Below are 20,226 nucleotides of genomic sequence, written 5' to 3'. Positions count from 1 at the left end.
TAGGAAGGTTTTAAAGATATTTTATGTTTTAATTCCTAAGTTCAAAGCTATTTAAGTTGTTTCTGTAACAAGAACGTTAAAAATACTCATAAATTATGTTATAAAACCATTCCTTAAGGATTTTAAATTATTTTCAATTTTTAAGAGGTCCTTTTAGGAGACAAAAAATTTCATCAATAAGACAGTAAAAACTTTCCATGCGTGCTCTTCATTTTACATTGTTTCAGCTTGTGCCAAATGGTTGTTTTGCAGAAAAACAAAATAAAGGAAGAGAAATATTAAAGACTCAATTTTGCTGCACTAAAGTAAATCATAAGTAACTGCAGGGAGTGAAAGCTGTTTAAAGCAGAAATCTTGCTAAATTTTCTGTCAGAACATACAATATTTAAATGGTGTCTAAATATTTTAAACACAATGAGAAATAGACCTCTATAACTTATCTGGCCATCCACCTCTAGCTTCTGAGTTAAATTCTAGTCTGGCTAGGCGTTAGTGGATAATTAGAAGTGACATGAGAGATCCAACATTCTACACACTTGCTTTTTCCAGTTTAAGAGCCTGGTTACTTTATACAAACTGGTAGAGGACCATTACCATGCAGCCATGGCAATCAGTGTTTAATTTGTTGATAGCCTTGACAGTTGTGGCCAGACTATAATTGGCATGTGCCCTGGTGCAAAGAAAAGTAAATTGGATTGTGCACAAAACTAAACAACATAATTACCAACAATTAGACATTAATTACAATATAACAGACTCTCAAACCCTTCTGAATTTGGCCAAAGCTAGACCTAATTATGTTTTAATGTTGTGAAAACATTCATATTCCTGAGATTATCAGTTGTTCAGAAGGTGCTACTTATAGAATTTGTGTTTCATAATGGATTATATCATGTCAGGATATTAAATATGTTTATATTTGGGGATAATCTAATAATCAAAGAAAAATTAGTATGGTAGGATTTGTGCTAACTTGGTAGAATTTACCTACTTTACATATTTTATTTGATCACTTTTAAAAACACTGATATACAAAGATATGAAAGTTATTTTAGGAGTTTATAAAACAAAAGTTCATTGATGATTACATTTAGAAGGGAGGAACAGAGAGAGAGAGACACCCAGGCACTTCACTAAGTGCCTTCTACCATAACAAAGGAAGGCTGCCCAATATTAGATCCCAGAGGAGTGTTGCCATGCACAGTGCCAGCCACAGCCTTGATAATAGGTTGTACTAGCAAGTGGGGCATGGAAAAGTATTATATGAACCATATTTAGCACATTATTTCATTATATTAATAAAAAATCCATGACAACCCTTTGGGACATGAGAAATGTGTGCATTATTTTTATTAGAAACATAGATAAAGAATAATCTCAAATTTCAACAATTTAGCAATGTCTGAATAAATATTTCCTTACTCTGTTCCTTATGATCTGAGGACCTGTGGTTGTGCTTATGAGTCATCCTACCAGCCAGTCATAGTACAATCCACCTATTCTTGTAGGTCTATATTCTAACTACTTGTGACTGACAGGTTATTCTGTGCAAGAGACCACAGGTAAAATGAACACCCATGTTTGCTTGGAGAAACCAGCCTGTTCTGCCTTATTTTGCACTTCAATGCATGTTAATTTGTTCTATTAGCTAGGTGTGTGCACTCTGTTTTCTGAGAAAATAAGATACATTGTTTTTTACATCAGTCTTCCTGATTTCTATCATATTTATGCTTCTGGATTGATAATTAGAAATTACCTATCTACCTGTGTATTTATTTATTAAAGCTATTTTAAATATATTTTAAGCAGCATATCATTTTCTGACTTCTGCTCCATGTTCTCTTACTCTATTTAAATCTCTCAAAGAACTTGCAAGTTTCCCTTCCAATGTTCCTTCCTGAATCTTCATCCTAGACAATGCAGCACTGGAAATTTCTTAGTATTTCCTATTTCTCAAAAGCTTTTTCCATGAATTCAATACACTACTTAATTCAATAAAAATTTTAATTGGTTAAAGATTTGGTAGTTTCTCAATGTCTATGAGCATAATTTAAAAGCCATTATCATTGAGATTCAGGGCCATTGAATTTGACAGCATCTACCTTATTTGATATTTCCTTTGTAAATATTAATCTTATGTTTTCTAGATTATAACACACACTTTTATATCCGGTTGCCTTTATCCTTGCTATTTCCATACCTGGAAATGTCTTACTTATCTTAAACTTTATGTACATTATAAAATTGCAAAGTCTTCCCTAGTACACATCACTCAGCAGATAGTCTAAACCATTGGCCCTTCTAAAAACCTTGTCTTTATAATGTCTAGCAAAGTATTTGGCAAGTCAGAAATTATTAATTTTGTGTATATGTGTGTTTGTGTAATTTTTACTTATTTGTTTTCAAATTGAAGTTTGTATGTGCCTTGGATCTAGAAAAAAATGGGTCTAGATATTGAGGTGTTTGAGGCTGGGTGAGGTGAGGGTAAAGAGAAGAAGCAAGAGACAAAAAAAAAGTAACAGAAAAGTTTTATGCAATACAATTATTATTTAGGATAGTCTTTCCTTCTCAATATCAAATGCCTGGATCAGGTGTAAGCCTCATTTGAGTGGGACATCAAAGATATTTACAGAAGAAATTTGGCTCTCCTCCTTCAAAGCTAGAGAAATTACTAAACCATGGTGAATCATTAGAGAAAGGAAAGAGTTGCAGTCATACTGAGTGAAATGTTTCGTAAGTAAGGGCTTAAACCAATAGTACAAAGAATTTATAATTACACTGAAATGAGTGACTTATGGAGAAAGATCTGTGGAATGTAACATATAGATATAGGAAGGGTACCCCTAATTTGGACAATGCAGAAGCACACACACAAATAAAATGGCTTCCCAAGGACAACATTTGAGAGACAAAACTATGATTAAATCTCAAGCCTCTGGATTTAAGAACTTTATTTCTAAACAGATTATTTACTGGGTTCCAGTGAGAGCAAAATAAAAGAAAGAAATATTTGAAGAACCGAAAGAATATAAACAACGTCAACAAAATCCATTTTGAAGCATTTCATCTGGAACTGCTAATTTTGAAGAAAAAAATAAAATCAATGACTAATTAAAGGATACATTTTTAAAAGACTTCTTACAAGCACTTTTTTCATATTTAGAAATTATGCTCTTACCAAGATTTCTTGAAACTAATTGTACATGCAAATCAGTGGTTCTGTAACTGTTTAAAATCAGCAGGACTGACCACTTAGATTCCCAGAGAGAAAGGCATGGGGCTAATTGACCCTGCCAGAAACTAAGTATGCCCACTGGGTTTCAATTTGGAGTGCAATTATATGTCTGTGCAAGTTTTCACATGCCAATTATTGCACTTCAATAAATTTGCATATTACTAAGATCTCTCCAAGTGATGAGGAAGAGGAGAGGATATTCTCTAAACAATGCAATTAGAGCAGTATAGGTAATTAACTTTGCTATTTAGTATAAAATCGAGAGCACTAAAGACTGAAGTAATAAATATTCACAAACACTTCATCATTATACAGAATCGCAGAAGAGCCACACATTTTTAATACACAATGCAGGCAGTCATATTATTAAACTTAATGGCATCTGAGAAATGATGAAACACTCACAGCCTTGAGCTTGTAATGAGATAAGCTTGTAGCCTGATCAGCATGCATACAAATCATCTCATCTGAATAAAATTAATGTTTGATTTTTATATCTCTCCTCGAGCGCTGCTGAGTTCCCCCCTTTTCATTTTATGAACAATTATAGAAAGGAAAATAAAAGTTTAGCTGTGATATGGTATATCATGGGCAGGTCTACAATACATGAACTTTTAAGTTCTCATCTCTAGTGTCAAATGTAAGATTTTACATATATATATATATATATATATATATATATATATATACACACACAAAGAATAGATTTGTGATGCTAAATAAACTGTGAGAACATTTTTAAAGCTTTTACAATAAAAATATTTATTTTAAGTGTGTCGAACATTTCAAAATAATGTTTTTAATGTTAAAATGATTGACATTCATAGTTTTAATTGCATTTTCTTTGGAAAATTTGAGATTATCTCAAATCCTCATTTTAAAATCATAATGCTAAAGGGGATGAATATGTTATAGATGTGTCCTTTCAAGATCAATCAAAATAGGAAAATTATACACTTCATTTTTATTTATGTGATTGAATTTACCTTCAATATTTAAATTTCAAAGTCAGTCATTTCCTTATATGCTTGCTGAAGTGAGTTAGTTGTCAGAGGCTTTACTTAAAACAGATTGCAGTGAGCTCAAGGTAAGACAGTATTCTCTTCCTTGAACATTTCATAAGATGTCTAGTCACAGGTGGCATTCCAATCTATAAAACAGTATAGAGCACAACATCTCCATTTCTATTTCAAACTTGTACTGGGAAAGAAAAGTCCGAAGGAACTATTTAAATTTGAAACCCTTTGTGGGATGATAACCTAGACCATAATTCTTGAACATGGTCTCAGATTATATTACATTTCCTCAATATATAAGACTTGTAGTGTTTTAAAATATCAGTATCAAATTTTACCTCCAAAAATAAAATTATGAAGAACTACCATGGCTCCCAGTAAAATAGAGATTAAAGCCTTCCATAAATTAGAGAGAATATTTAGCAAATTTAGATAATAAGCCAAGTTGAAAACTCAAGCTGTCTTTCTTGAATCACCCTAGTTTATTTAGATATTCATTTCACCGTATTCACGTAGATACCTCCAAAGCGACATAATTAAAAATGAAGTGAGTTAAAACAAACAACATACACAATAAGGCCCAGCAAATAATACATATTCCATAAGTGTTAGTAATTATTCAGGAAGTGTCCCTGAATGTCAACTCCTAGTTTTCTTGTAGGCCCACCAAGATTCGATTGTGTGAGTCCTCATAGATGTTTTTGCAAGCTGAACTTTTCCTTTAATTCAAAAATCATAAAGTTTGGAAAGAATCTCAGACTCCAAGTGCTACTAACATCTTCAAAACCAACAAACAAAAACCTCAGAATATGTTGCAATGCATTATGGGTATGGCTTATATAGGAAATTGTCAGAGGTCCCTAAAATAACCCTCAGGTTCAATAATTCTCTAGAAGGGCTCATGGGACTCATACAAGCTGTTATACTCATAGTTACAGTTTGTTACTGAGAAAAATACAAATTAAGAATAACAAAGAGAAAAGGTGCATTGGACGAATTCCAGGAAAAATCAGATTGTGCCTCCAGGTGTCCCCGCCCAGTGCAGTCACATGGAAACACACTAATTCTCTCATCAATAATGTGTGACAACACATGCAAAGTGCTACCAATCAGGGAATGTCACCAGAGCGTTGGCATCCAGGGATTTTGTTGGAGTGCAGTAACAGGCTTGTGTTGCTTACAGAACTGACCCTGCTACTCAGACTCCAGCCTCCCTCAGAGCAAAAACAGGCATTCACCACAAATCACCCTGCTAGTGGAAACATCTGGTCAAGCCAGTACAGCATGCCCAAGACATCAGACATACAAGAACATGCATTCCCTTTAAATACAGAATGGCCCAAGGCCTCAGGCAGGTAAAAATGCTGTTATCAAGTAGGATAGGTCAAAGGCTCAATGGCATTTCCCAAGAGCCAGCCTACGGTCAATACAGAAGATAAACCCTTCTTTGGACTGTTCAGGGTTTTTGAGCAACTCAAACCTGCTGAGTTTACTCTTTCCTGACCTGAAATATACAATGGAATTCAAATCAGTTGACCAACACACAGAGAGGGGAAAAATTTCAGCACCCACCCGGCCAGGCATGGCTCAGGAGCTGAGCATCATCCTAGAATCCAGGAGATCGAGGCTGGATTCCAGTCGGGGCCACATGCCCCGGTTGCACGATGGATCACCAGTCCGGCGTACAGGAGGTGGCCGATCAATGACGACTCTCCCATCATTGATGCTTCAACTCTCTCTCTCCCTTCCTCTCTGAATCAATAAAGATACACTAAAATAATAATAATAATAATAAATAAAAATAAAAATAAAAAATTCAGCACCATATGAAAAGACAGGTGAACGAATATTTCTCTGTATTTTAGTAAAATAAAATCTTGTTAAATAATTACAACTTACAAAAAGGGTATCCTGTTTTAAATTGCTTTTCTGATTAATTGACCATTTTTCATAATTCAGGTACCTCATTCTGTATTAGGCATGACATATTTGTAGTGTGTGCCTGATTTATACTTTCATGCCTGGTTCCTTAAATGAAGCCTCACCTTGTTCCTGCCACTGAGGCTATACTATAACCTTGTTTTAAAGTTTCTGGCTTTAAAATTTGGGGCCCCAAGGCCAGACCCCCCAGCTCTGGGGCTTTACTAACATGATTCAGCCTGTATGCTTAGGCTCACACCTGCCACCTGTCAAGTTCAGCAGTCCTGCCAACGTACTGACCTGCTGCTTGGGATTCCCTGAGCCTGCCTACCTGAACTGCCACTTTAACTTCAGTCCCTGGATCTCCTGCCATGTCAGATGAGGCTGTTTTCAATCCCCTAAAGCTCTCCTTGAAGCATTTTCCCTACAAGGGTAAGTAAACTTATAATGTTTTCCAGTCTTTGAAAGGGTTCCTCTTCTCACATGGTAGCTCTCACAGGGCTACTGTGTTCAGAGAGAAATTTAACTCTTACTCACACAGCATACATTCAAGAAGTATTTAGGGATTCAGCAAGTGACCATTAAACACTAAGCACTGTTCTAGTGCCAAGAAATATGGGAATATGTAACTGGAACAATTGAATGTCTATATTGATATATGCATTTTCATTAACACATGCACATACATAAAGTCTTAGTCTTTTCCTTAATAAATGAAAATAAGATCAGAATTTAGAACTGACTTTCAAATTAGCCCCTCCTTATCATTCTTCTTTCCTTTTATAGTTTCCCCTGGGTCTTTTAGTGCTTTGTTAATGTGTTCAATCCTTCTCAGATCACTTTTCAATCCCACTAAGGATACTATACACTGATCCTGAAAGCACAAACTGTTATATTTTCCACTCCACAGATTCTAATCTTCACCATTGATTGTAAAACTAATACTCTTTGCCTTTGCATGCCCTGAAATGTGGAGGAGAATGCCATAGGGTCACAGCCTCTCTCACATTAAAAACAAAGAATAAAAAAATGGATTGCCTTCTCGCAACACCAACAGCTATAAATCCAGGAAGCACATGACCTCCAGTTCTTCTGCTCCTAGGAGGAATCTTTTTAATTCACTCTTATTCAGACTCCTAGAGAAAAATATCTACCCTCAAATTAATGTATCAGCACACACTTGACAAATACAACAAAATAAAACATTTAATAGATTGTCCATGAGGTAAATCATGGAGGTATGACCTAAAACCCACAAAGACAGACATAGCTGAATGTTCATTTTAACAATGAATCTTCTGAAGACTCGGTTTACATTTCATCTCACATGTTCAGTTACAAGTCACTAAGTATTGCTAAAGAGTCAGAACACTATACATACCCTGTTCTCCTTGTAAACATAAATTTTATAGTAAAGAGGAGATTCTGATATTGTAGACAAAACCATTTTAGTAATGCAGAATACCATTATCAATTGAAGCATGTTGAAAAGAAAAATGCAAGTTATAGGGATTTATATTTATACAAAATACTTTATATTGAATACCATGCAGCGGTACTGATTTGATGTTCACTATTTCTTGAGTAAATTCCAAATTCCATTATCACAAATGGTAATTGAAAATGTGACCCATTTATTCTGACAATATATTTAAATTTAATTACAATTTTAGCCATAGACAACACTAAGAAAAATAAGTGAATTTAGTGTTTAGTGGACCTGGTCATTTTCTGCTAGAAACTCACTATTATTGAGAGCTTAACTAATTTAGCATTTCATCAGTGTCACTCATTCATTCTTTCTACAAATATATGTTGAGTACTTATCATGTGCTTGGGTCTTTTCTGGATACTGTGCTGAATCAGAAAGATAACACAATTGTTCTCATGGATATTATATTTCACTGATAACAAGACCAGCTAGTAAAAAAATAAAGTTATAAATTTTGTGTTCTGAAGAAAATAAAGTAGGATGACAAGATAGAGAGTAATGGGAGAGTGCTAATTAAAATTGAATGATCAAGGAGTGTCTAGTAAGCAGTGATATTTAAGCAAAATTTCAAATAAAAGAAGATGATCCTGAGATGAACATTATGGAAGAGGGCTAAAATGTGGTCAAGATGAACCTGGTGGGGTGTAGCTCAGCAGTTGAGCATCAACCTAGAATCCAGGAGATCGCAGTTCGATTCCTGGTCAAGGCACGTGCTTGATCCCCAGTGGTGGGGGGGGTGTGCAGGAGGAAGCCGATCAATGACTCTCTCATCATTGATGTTTCTACCTCTCCCTCCCTCTGAAATTAATAAAGATATATTTTAAAATATGGTCAAGATGGAAAAGAACTTGGATAATTCCAAAACCAGAAAGATCCATGTGGCTGAAATATGGTGAGTGTAGAGCAGAGAATGATATGAGGTAAACTTGGCAAGTTAGTCCAGAGCCAGATCTCAGAACCTGTAGGTGGAAGTAAAAATTTTGTATCTAAGTGTAATCGGTAGTCATTGGATGGTTTACTGGTATGTGCATAACATAAATGATAAGAACTTCAGGTTGGAAACAATGGTGAATACTTAGCAGTGATGTGAGTGAGAGATCATGGTACTGTGGACAATAGTATAAAATGAATTAGTCTTTAAACGGGACATAATGGTGGCAGTATATAGGTATATGGAAAAAGGAATACTCAAAAAGATTGACAATGCCCAGATTTGAGGTTTGAATATATGGAGTGACAGTAGATTCATTTAGTGATATGGAAAACCAGAAAGGGACAGGTTAAGCGCATGTGTGCGTTTCAGATAACTAATGACACTACTAGACAGCCAGCTGGAAACACTAACTTGGTAAAAAAAAAATTATAGATTTATATACATGATTATATATTATGTTATATAAAATTATATCTAGTCTATATATGTATGTGTGCCTATATATGTATATATTCATGTGTGTATATATACAGATATATACACACAAAATCTGGTGAAAAAGATGACAGACACTTATCCCAAACTTGGAAACACGCAAAAAAGTGTTCTTTCAATGGGCTAGTGCCCTCGCTTTCTATCAACTAAGCCATTTTCTAATTCTAGGGCAGAGGTTAACTTGTAGATTTGTTGTTGTTCAGTGTATGTGAATATACTTTTTGTCTGAAGGAATAGAAAAAAAGGGTTTAGTTTATTGCTCTATAAGAGATTAACCTATTTTGGTTTTAACTCAGAAATCTTATCCTAACATTCCTTTATTAAATTGCACATTATGTATACATCATGTACATATACTTAAACACAGACATATTTTTGCATATACTCTTTGGGCTAATTTTAACATCCTGTCATTAATGAGTTAAATAGAATCTTTGGTATGTGTTTATATTATATCCACATATAAATTAAAAATATTTACATCATATAAGATTATTATATATATCTGGAAACCATTGGCATGTAGATAATAGATATAAATATGTGACTTTATATAGAGTTAATACAAAAATATGTGGGGATGGTTATGATCCCAGAGTACAGGGAATACATACACGTATATGTCATTATGTGTTTAGACAAAATTGATAAGTTCTGATATCATTATTTTTCTATTAGGTAACTTAAAGATCAGAAAGTCTGACTAGCTCTTTTAGGCTATCACAACTAAAAAATGTAGAAAGCAAATATAGCCCTGGTCAGCCTGACTAAAGATTTCATCTTTTTTCCCACAAGAGCAAGATACTCCTCCAGATGAAATAGCTTCATGGATAGACCTTGAGAATATTATGCTAAGTGAAATACATCAGTCAGAAAAAAGCTAAGAACTATGTGGGATATAAAACTGAAACTCATAGAGCCAGACAGTACTTGGTGGTTACCATAAGGAAGGGGTATGTGGGGTAGCAAAGGGTAAAGAGGACCAAATATATGGTGACAAAAGATGATTTGACTTTGGGTGGTGGGCACACAATGCAATATACAGATCATGTATCATAGAAATCTATACTTGAGACCTATTATGATCTTGTTAACCAATGTTACCCCAATATATTGAAAAAAGTAAAAAATAGCTTAATTTTCTATAGAGCTAATGGGCAGTATACTCAATCTCCCTTCTCTTTAATCTCACCCTCCACCTGGTGTGTGTGATTGCCCTACTTTAGGCTTTGCATGCTGTAAAACTATCTCTTAACCTTCACCTTACCCACAGGAGTTACATCACAATTGGTAAGTACAGATCATGCAGAAAATGCAAATACTCTCATGGTTTCATACATTTTGGAATAGGCAAAATATGAAAAATAAGTTCACATGTACTGCAATATTTTTGCCATATATAATGGTAAATGTTTTAACTGAAATAGTATTCATGATCTAAGTAGATGATTAAATTTCCCTCCTTTTAACTTATGACTCTCCATTATATAATTATGATAATATGCATAAAGATCATTGCTTAATCCTGAATTTAAAATTATAATCAATTATATCCATATAGAATTTAAAATATGGTAATTTTAAAGTATTGCTTCTTCAAATGAAAAAATTAATTCACAATGAGATTAAAGGCAATGCATAAAGAATATATTATGTAATGCAAATTAAATAAATGTCATTATTGCCTCCTTGTTCTCTCCGCTCTTTAATATGCATGGCCTTGCTAGGCAGGTAGACAAAAATAGACTCAAGAATATTAGACAATTGATAAATCCCCTTTTATGATTTCAATAATTCAGTGGCAAAGAATATTAACTAGAAAAATATAGGATACTGTTTTACCTTGAGATGATTGCAATCGGTTTTAAGCAAAACCTGTGACAACTCACTTCAAAAAGCATAGAAGAAAATGACTGACTTTGGAATTTAAATATTGAATGTAAACTCAGTCACATGAATAGAAATAAAGTATATAACTTTCCTATTTTCTTGAAGGGCCAGCAATAGTTAAAGGTGATTGAAAATAATCATGAACACATCATAAAGCCCAAATAAAAGTTTAAAATATATCAGTTTCATTGACAATGATACACTTAAGGTAGATGCCAGATCATTTACTTTACATATACATCTCCTGGTAAATTACAACTGCTCAAAAGCAGGAATCATAAATATATTTGACTACATTTCCAGAGCACATGGTGAGCCCCTTTTACATATACATTAATGTATTCATTTAATGTGTATGTCTCATACATTACTGCCCCTTCTTTCAAGTCTTATTTGATCTCAAAAATATAAAAGTCCTAACAGTATAAAATTAGAATTTTTACCAGTTTTACCTACTGGAGATGTCCACTAATTGATTTTTGAAACAATTTTTATTAGAAAAATAAGACAAATTAATGTTGGAATTTGACTCTTTTAAACTAGGAATAAAATATTGAAATGTAATTGTTAAAAATATTTAAAAATAAATATTCACAGCAATAAATAATAAAATGGAAAAAATATGTAACTTTATCTCTGATTACAAATACGTTATTCTAAAACAATCAACAACATAAAAGCAGATGCTGAGGCTCTTTAATCCTTTATGCACTTTAAGAGAACTGTAAGCAATTACATAAATTATAAAAAATAAAAAATAGGAAATTTTAGGAAAACAATGACTGCAATGTGTAACTGTATCATTACAAAATATTAAAGACGTAAAATTTATTACAATAATTTACAAAAATATAATTGAGGATACTAAGGTCTTTAAATATGATGCTACATCAATAAATATTAATGGATAGTCAATCATGTATTAGGTAAATGTTAAGAACTGGGAAAGTAATTATTTGTAAAAAGTAGATTGAAATTGCATAGAGCCTAAATGAATTATTTGTTTAAATAGCCTTTTCACACTAAAAATGATCATCCTACATCTCCCATAATTTGTGGGATATTCTGCTCAGGTTTCCTACAAATGTGGAAACCAAACTTCTTATCTTTAAATGCTATGTTCTTAATCCTTAGTTCAAAACTTTTATAGCTGTCTTAAATGGCTTCATGTCTGCTATCTTCCCATAGAAAGTCTAGTTCAGTGCAAATGAGACAGGCCCTAGAAATTTACATTTCAATAAGCAGCTCAGGAAAATTAGATCCAGATATGATGTGGAGCCCTCTGTGAGTAAAATCTCTGCAATTAGTGCTTAAATACTGCCAGTCCTCCTTTGTAACACTTTTTCATCTCTAGTCCATAGTTTAAATCTTCACTATATAATTTCACTTTTATGTAATAATTATCAACTTTTATCAGAATTTCTGCAGTCTTTCCCCATGACATTCTAAAAAGCAATTAATTACCTTTAAGACTAACAATTCTTAGAGAACATGTCTCTCTCACAAACTTTCACATCCTCACCATTGAATCTTTGCCTGTAACATAACAAATTTAATTACTGGATTATGAAATAAGTCGATGTTATCACTAGGTTTCAGTGCAGGAATATCACTGTTTTAATCAGATCATTGCATAGGAATGCTTAATGGATACCAATCAGAAAAATTAACATTTTCTAAAATTGTAGCTTGAGATTATGAAATATTTTTTTATTAGACAGACCAACACATCACATAAAACCACTGAACTCACATTGGTACCAAGATTCTATTTCATAATTTCTTAATATCAATCATTAACTCCTGAATTTCAACCCATCAATCAATGTTTTTTTAATTTATCTTTATTGTTGAAAGCGTTGCAGATGTCCCCTTTTTTCCCCCCATTGATTCCCCTCCACCTCACTACTGTCACCCTCAAAGCCTTCACCCCACTATGGTCAGTGTCCATGGATTATGCATATATGCATATAAATTATTTAGTTAATCTCTTCCCACCCCCCACTCCCAATCAATAATGTTTTTGAAAATTCTTATTAGTCATATTATTTTACATAAAACATGACTCTTGCTCATATATTACTCTAAAATCTAATTGTAAAAGACATATACACACATAAAGATATGAAAGCATGAATGACTATAAGCAGCAAATTCTCAATTATATATATAGTAGGCGACAATTAACATGCCCCTTGGGTAAAGCTGTCTAATGCTGAAGGGACCTGAGTAGGTTTTAAAGTATAGTTAGAAATTAAATAAGCAAAGACATGAAAAGGGTTTTACAGACTTGCTGAAATAGAAAAGTGTGGGATGCCTTTGGGAAATAAAGAGTAAATCAATTTGGAAGAAGCCAAAGTTTTATAGAGAATAAAGTATATGAAATAAGTTTTAAAGGGCAGCTGTGTTTTAAAAGACTATGTCTGCCAGGACAAAAAAAATGGAGTTTATCCTGTAGGCTCTTTGTTGATTCTAGTAAAGGTACATGGATATCAAAGTGATATAAATTAAATGATATTCAATATCCTTATTTTTTTGTTTTATTTTTTTAAGATCCAATAAAATACTTTATTATGAAAAAGCTATTCTGATTTTAATAGTCTCTGTTGTCCCATCAGTGGAGAAATATTATTTTAAAAGGTGGCATATAACAGAAATCAGAAATTTAAAATGGCATACTACCATTTGTAATTCTAGAGAAGGGAGGGGAAGAGAGAGCACAGATAATAAATACACCTTAAATAAATGCAAAAATGTAACTTCATATAATATGAGTTGAATAATCGAGTTAATGACTTAATGTGTGATTTTTATTTCACATTCCAGAAATACTAATCAAATTCCCAGTGGTAGGCTGACGCCAAGCCATATAAGTAACATTCTCTAAAGAGTTAGTTAAGAGCACTATTTTCAGATTTTTGATGTATCTACTAATTAATTGCAGTTTGTTTAAAATGTAGGTTTTCAAGCCAAACCAGATTTTAATTTAGTAAGATTAGGATAGCGACTAGGAATATCCAAATTATTGACCAGCGCAGGGACTCTGGTAAGAGATAAAGAGATCACTATGGAATTAAGCATGCCCTTACTTCTTACTGGAACTGGATAAATGGGTGATGGGTAAACAGAGTGAACATAATTAGGAAAATCAAAGTAGAGGCAAGAACGAGCAAAAGTGTTTTGTCCTAGTTTAAAAGGTTCAGATTAGAAAAGCCATCCAGAATCAAACTAAAAAAGCCTGAGGATTAGAATCTTGAAACCAAGGTTTCAGAACAGGGGAATAATAATAGTAGAGTAATTTTTAAAGTAATTTTTAAATTACATTTTTAATTTCAATATTGATTGATGGGACAAGTTGTAAAGCTGGACAGCCAAGTAGAAGGTTTAGAGCAAAGCGATGAAAATGAGCATCAGGGAGGAGGTACTGATACCAGAAAAAATGTCAGAAGACATATGGTAAAAATGTTGAACTTAATTTCAGATACCTAAGAATAGGAAGTTAATATTATTACGAACATAATATTAATAAAAGCAATAACAATAATAAAAAATAAGAATAAAATAATCTTCAACTGGTTTTTCAAATGTTTACATACATAATTCTTGAAATGCCATAGGAGCTCAGCAGCAATTTGTATTGCATTCTTTTAATGGGGTTTTGAGAGCAAAATTTCCTTTACTTTTACAAAGAAAAACCTTTGAAGGATCTAAGTGTTTGATACCCAGAACTTTATTCAATTCCTCCTGAAGTTTTCTCTCTCTTTACTTTTTTACAGTAAACGGAGAGTGGAGATTTGACACCTCTGATTTGAGTTGGCTATTTTTGTCTTTCAATTTCACAACATGCTTGTTTTGTTTTATATTCTGATAACCCAATAATTTAGCATACGAATCTCTTTGTTTATTTAGCTGTTCCCGAGTTGCACCATGTTCATTCAACAAAGCCTGTTTCTCTGCTTCAAATGCACCCAGCTGTAACTGAAAAGGTTTTGTTTTATTATATAGTTCATAAGGGAAACATCGCTTATTCATTTCCTCGGTTAATTCTGCCATTGTATTTTTTTTTTCCAGCTTGAGGAAAGGAGAGTGAGAGAGAGATAGAAACATCAATGATGAGAATCATCCATGGGGCACTGCCCCAAGGCCCCCTAGTACGCCCCCTACGGGGGACTGAGCTCGCAACCTGGGCACTTGCCCTGAACAGGGAATCAAGCCGTGATCTCCTGATCTCCTGGTTCATGGGTCCACGCTCAACCACTGACTAACACCAGCCTTGAGGCTGTTTCTTAAAGTCTTCACCTTGTTGTTTGAGTTGGTTCTCTAAATCAGTTATTTTTTGGATACAGAATCTGGTGTCTTTAATTTCTGCTTCTTTAAGTGATGATCTAGAAGCACATCTAGAAGCATCCTTGCATATTTCTTTTTTTTTTTTAAATATATCTTTATTGACTTCAGAGAGAGGAAGGGCGAGGGAGAGAGAGAGGTAGAAACATCAGTGATGAGAGAGTCATCCATTGGCTGCAGCCCACAACCTGGGCATGTGCCCTGACAGGGAATCGAACTTTGATCTCCTGGATCCTAGGTCCATGCTCAACAGCTGAGCCACACCCGGCTGGGAGCATATTTCTTGATTTGAACTCTTAGTTACCAATATCTGATGCTGAACATCCTCTGCACTTTTCTCAGCCTTGGCCATTTTTTCCTTAAATGCTGAGTTCTCCAGCTTAACATCACCTATCTCACTAGCTGTTAATGCTTTAAAGCTTTCAAATTGAGCAGTAACATCTCCAAGGTTTTCCTCTGCACTATGATATCTTTCCTGCATGGCAGGTGGCCTGAGTGTGAGCAGCATGGCTTTTCAGGATCAGCTTTTCTTCAAGAAGTTTCAGTTTTTCAGCTCTAGGCTTTGTTTCTTCTTCCAGTTGTTTGACCAGCTTTTCAGCTTGTCCCTCCTTTTGTTGTAATCTACCTAGCTCATCCAGAGCTGTCTTTAATTCTTCCTCAGAGGTTCCTCTTTTTCACCATTGCCTCTTGAAAAGAGCATAGCTTCTGCTGAAGACTAGAAGATAATTTCTTCTTTTATTACAGACATGAATCAATTTGAAATTCTTTTTTGTTGTAGCTTTTTATGCTTGTTTTCAAGAATAAACTCTTAAGTTTTACATTTCAGAATTTAGATTTTCATCCCATTCTCTGTCCCTGTTGATGAGGTCTTCTTCCTCTCCCCCTCCCTCCCTCCCTCTCTTCCCCCTACCCCCACTCACTGAGGTAGTCAACAATAAGATTTGTTGAAACTTTTTTTGGTTTTCAAATCTTGGTGATTTCTGAAAGGATTACTTGTCCTTTTAATACTTCTGAAGTTTTCACATCATCAGCACCTGGAAATGGTGCACAACCAGAGGGCCATTGAATTGTTTCAGGGGAGCCTTAGGAAAGGACATACTGATGACCAGCTCCACAAGCCAGGGTTCCTCAGCACCTTCTTCTCCAATGTCTTTAAAGTTGAAAATAAAATACTTTGGAATATCAGAATGCATGTATCTTGTCATTTAGTCATAGATTTAGTGAGTACTTACTCTATGCCAGGCACTCTGCTGAGTCATGAGTATACAATGCTGAGCAAAAACACACATATAAAATGGCTTAAATTCAAATGTGAGAGACAAAAATTAATCAAATAACCACACAACTATATTTATAACTAAAACTTTGAAAATTTTTATGGAAAATTAAATGTTGGTGTTTTTTTATTTTATGAGCACATTTTAGGATTACAGGGAAGTTTTGCTGAATAAGTCACTTTAAGCCGAGTTCTGGCAGATTTGTAGAAGTGGGAGTATAGGCTTGGGGAGAGAGCATTATAGGCAGAAGAAAGAAGATGTACAGTGGTCTTAATATTCCAGTAATACATCTGGGAATTTGAAAGAAAGCTAGAGTAGCAGAGACGGAGAGAGTTAGATATTAAGCCATGTAGCTGGAGAGGGAGGGAGGAGCTGGGTTAAGCAAGCTATCTAGGACATTTTAATGGTATTGGACTTGAAAAGAGAAATGGTGGTATCTGGTTTTTATTTCATTATTATTATTTCATATAATTTAAGCATTATTTTATGAGTTCATATTTTTTCACAAATTTTATTAGCCTATTATTCTACAGTAAATGAATATCAGATGGCCTGAATACCGAAGGCAATATGCACAAAAAAACCAAACATATTGGTCCTTAAAGTATTCCCATTTGTGTGTTAGTTCACAGAGTGAACTGTTTAATTGAAGCTTCAGTGTTTCATAGTACGTGGTAGGACAATTCTTTCATTATTCCTCCTTCTCAAAAATATTTTGTTCTCTTAACCTGGTGCATTATTTGAGTTACTTTTAGCATTTTAGAATTTACCAAGTGCTAAAAAATCCCCCATGGGATTTAATTTGAATAAAATTAAAACTATGATACAAACCAGGTACATTTAATCATTTTTATTATTACAGTTTCTAAACTCATTTTGGTATCAAAAATAAAATAATTACAAAATATAATGAAAAACAAGCCATGACAATTATTTAATTAATACAATAGATAGCTGTTTTATCTATTTTTCTAAGCATCCAATACTGCAATATAGAAAGACTTTTTTTCACCGTAGAGGAGTTGATCCTTACCTTACCAATATCAGGGTTTGAAATATTAAGCTATGTGTTTACAGATTTTTGTATATGTAAAAATTAGTAAATTTAAAAATCAAGTAGTATTTAAATTATGCACTTAAATTTGAAGGTTCGCTATGCATGCAAGGAAAAATAATATGCTTAAAGAACCACTATGCCGCTTTGCTGTCTTCAACTTCTTCATTTTTATTACTTTTGTACCACAGCCAAAATTACCTAAATGTATTGAAGGTTGAAAAGCAAGAGCACATAGAGACAGAATTACAGTCAACTATAATGGATTAGGTGCTCAGCTGAGGATAAGTATATATTTTGATGGTCTGCAAACCATTTAGAAAATTATTGAAGTAATAAAATGCAACTTAAGTCCCAAACTATTACTGATTCTAAACATGATATAGCACTTTCAAGGATAAATTTTACTTTTGAAGGAAGAAAAAAACCACAACTTTGTACTTGAAATAAAATTTGACTAAGTAGCCTTAAACTACTGTGAGGTTCTTAATAAACATAGTGTAACAATACTTGGAAATGGAGGTAAGCCTTACTTTCCATCCTTCTATAGTATAGCAGCAGTATATCATACAAAATACAATAAAAGTACTTAAAGCAATAAAATAAAAATAACAAACATACAAGATAATAACTGAGAAAAATATAAACAATTCTCATATTATTTAAAAGTATAAAATAAAAGCCAGGTAAGTTGAAATACTAAACACATCTTTACCAAATGTATATAATTATTAAATAATCAATTTCACTTCATTTGCCCATTTTAAATTAAAATTACATAGCTTACATTTTGTTACATTATCTCATTTACATTAGTCATCATAACAATCCTGTTTATGAAGAAACCAAGTTTCTGAGTTTATGTGAAGTGTTTAGAATGACATTTCTAGAAAGACATAGATCTACAAACTATAACTAGACTTTTTGTTCTAATATTGCAACAGATGCTTTTAATAGCTGTTCTGTGGCAAATCTGGTGTTGAAAAACACATTTCCATTATGGGATATTAGAATTAGAATTATAAATTATGATAACTAGTACAATAATACACTAATCATGGTGATTAAACCCATACAAAACAGTAAATTATTTGAGGCCAGTGATCATGTCCACCGTGTTTATCACAAGTATTTTGAGAAGCACTGATGTAGATGGACATTAATAATTATTCACTGAATTAATGAACACAATGAAACCTCATTACTCAAAACTAACTGAAGGAAGCTTAATCTGAATTAGTGAACATTTGGAATTCAAGGTTATCTTTTTAAACTATAACTAAATTTTACTGAAACATTTATTTAGAGATGTCTGTGAGCTAGACCTTGGTCAAACAGTGAATAAAACATCTTGTTTGTTATCCATGACTTTACAATCTTTTCCAAATATGCTAAGTGCTTTGTTAAAGAATTGCATGATAAGCTGTTAAAACTGGGATTGCTGTTTATGATAAAACTGTAATTGGATTTAAATAGTCAAAACTCAGTGGATACTTTATCAAATATCATTTGTAGCAATGAATTTCAAATTATTAAAGAAATTTTCAGCATCATTCTAGTGCTGCTTCACAGTTGTAAATGCATTTTTGTTAACGTACAAATTCCTTTAAGTTGTCTCTTCATCACGTGTATGCAGAACAATAAAAATTAACCCAAATTTATCCTTATTTACTGTAAAATTTAAACTTCCTAGCCATACACTTATAATGTTAACTTATTTTGCTGGTTTATTGAATTCTTTTTTGAGCAGTTATCACTAGTAATGAAACAAATCCAAAGATGTACCTTCCTATTTAATACACACCATCCTTATAAAGTATTTCTGTCAAAATATCCCCCAAAATTGTGAGGTAAACCCTAATTGAGGGATATTTTACAAAATAACTCTGAACTCTTCAAACATCAGTGTGTCAAGAAGCACCTACCCTCTAAAAAAGGCAAATAGACTTCGAAAGTGTGCCAGATTGATAAATATGACAACTGAATGCAAGAATAATCCTGGATTTTCTTTTGCAATTAAGAACATTATTGAGACAATTGAAGGCATTAATAAAGTCTGAGATCAGATAACAATGTTATAAAAATGTTAATTTCCTGATATTTAAAGTTGTACTGTGATTATGTGCTTTCCACCTTTCCTTTTGTTTGGATCATGAGAGGGATGAAATCCTGTGTGGAGGTGGTAAGTAGAGGCAGACTGAAATGCAATGTTCGGTGTAATATTTTCCTTTTGCAAGCCTGTTCTATATGATACCACTCAGGCCCTATATCACTCCTTTTCTATGCTATTGCTAGTTGTTGCGTGCAATCTTGTAGAATGTAAGCAGCATCAGAAACCTCCCAACATAGGGTCTTTGACAGCACCTTTTGTTTTTGTTTATTTTGGTTTGTTTTCTTTTTAAACGAATTTTATGTTGGAGGTAAAATTTTGGAAAGATTCATATATTATTCAAAGGATAAATGCAACTATCAGCAGTTTTTACTATGTTCCACTATGTGATATGTCATCATCATTGATTTTTACTGGTGATAGAAAAGAGAATGCATCACTTTCTTCTTTCTATTCAAA

At 33.3% G+C, this 20,226-nt stretch overlaps 1 protein-coding gene and 1 pseudogene across 2 annotated transcripts in view; both read right to left on the bottom strand.

Moving 5' to 3' along the window:
- The window catches only part of MGAT4C (MGAT4 family member C), a 670,943-nt gene that overhangs the window by 136,090 nt on the left and 514,627 nt on the right, over positions 1–20,226 (bottom strand). The gene's annotated exons all lie outside the window — the stretch shown is intronic.
- Positions 14,604–20,226, bottom strand: part of LOC308552510 (hyaluronan-mediated motility receptor-like) — a 70,486-nt pseudogene continuing 64,863 nt past the window's right edge. The window contains exons 2-4 of the transcript in view: positions 15,591–16,133; positions 15,251–15,353; positions 14,604–15,057 (exon numbers count right to left, since the gene is read on the bottom strand). The product of the transcript in view is annotated as a hyaluronan-mediated motility receptor-like (transcript). The remainder of the gene's footprint in view (positions 15,058–15,250; positions 15,354–15,590; positions 16,134–20,226) is intronic.

This window comes from Miniopterus schreibersii (genome assembly GCF_964146895.1).
Source record: "Miniopterus schreibersii genome assembly, chromosome: 2".
Lineage (NCBI taxonomy): Eukaryota > Metazoa > Chordata > Mammalia > Chiroptera > Miniopteridae > Miniopterus > Miniopterus schreibersii.
The sequence above is the reverse complement of the archived record's forward strand: the minus strand, read 5'-3'. Positions and strand labels throughout refer to the sequence as shown.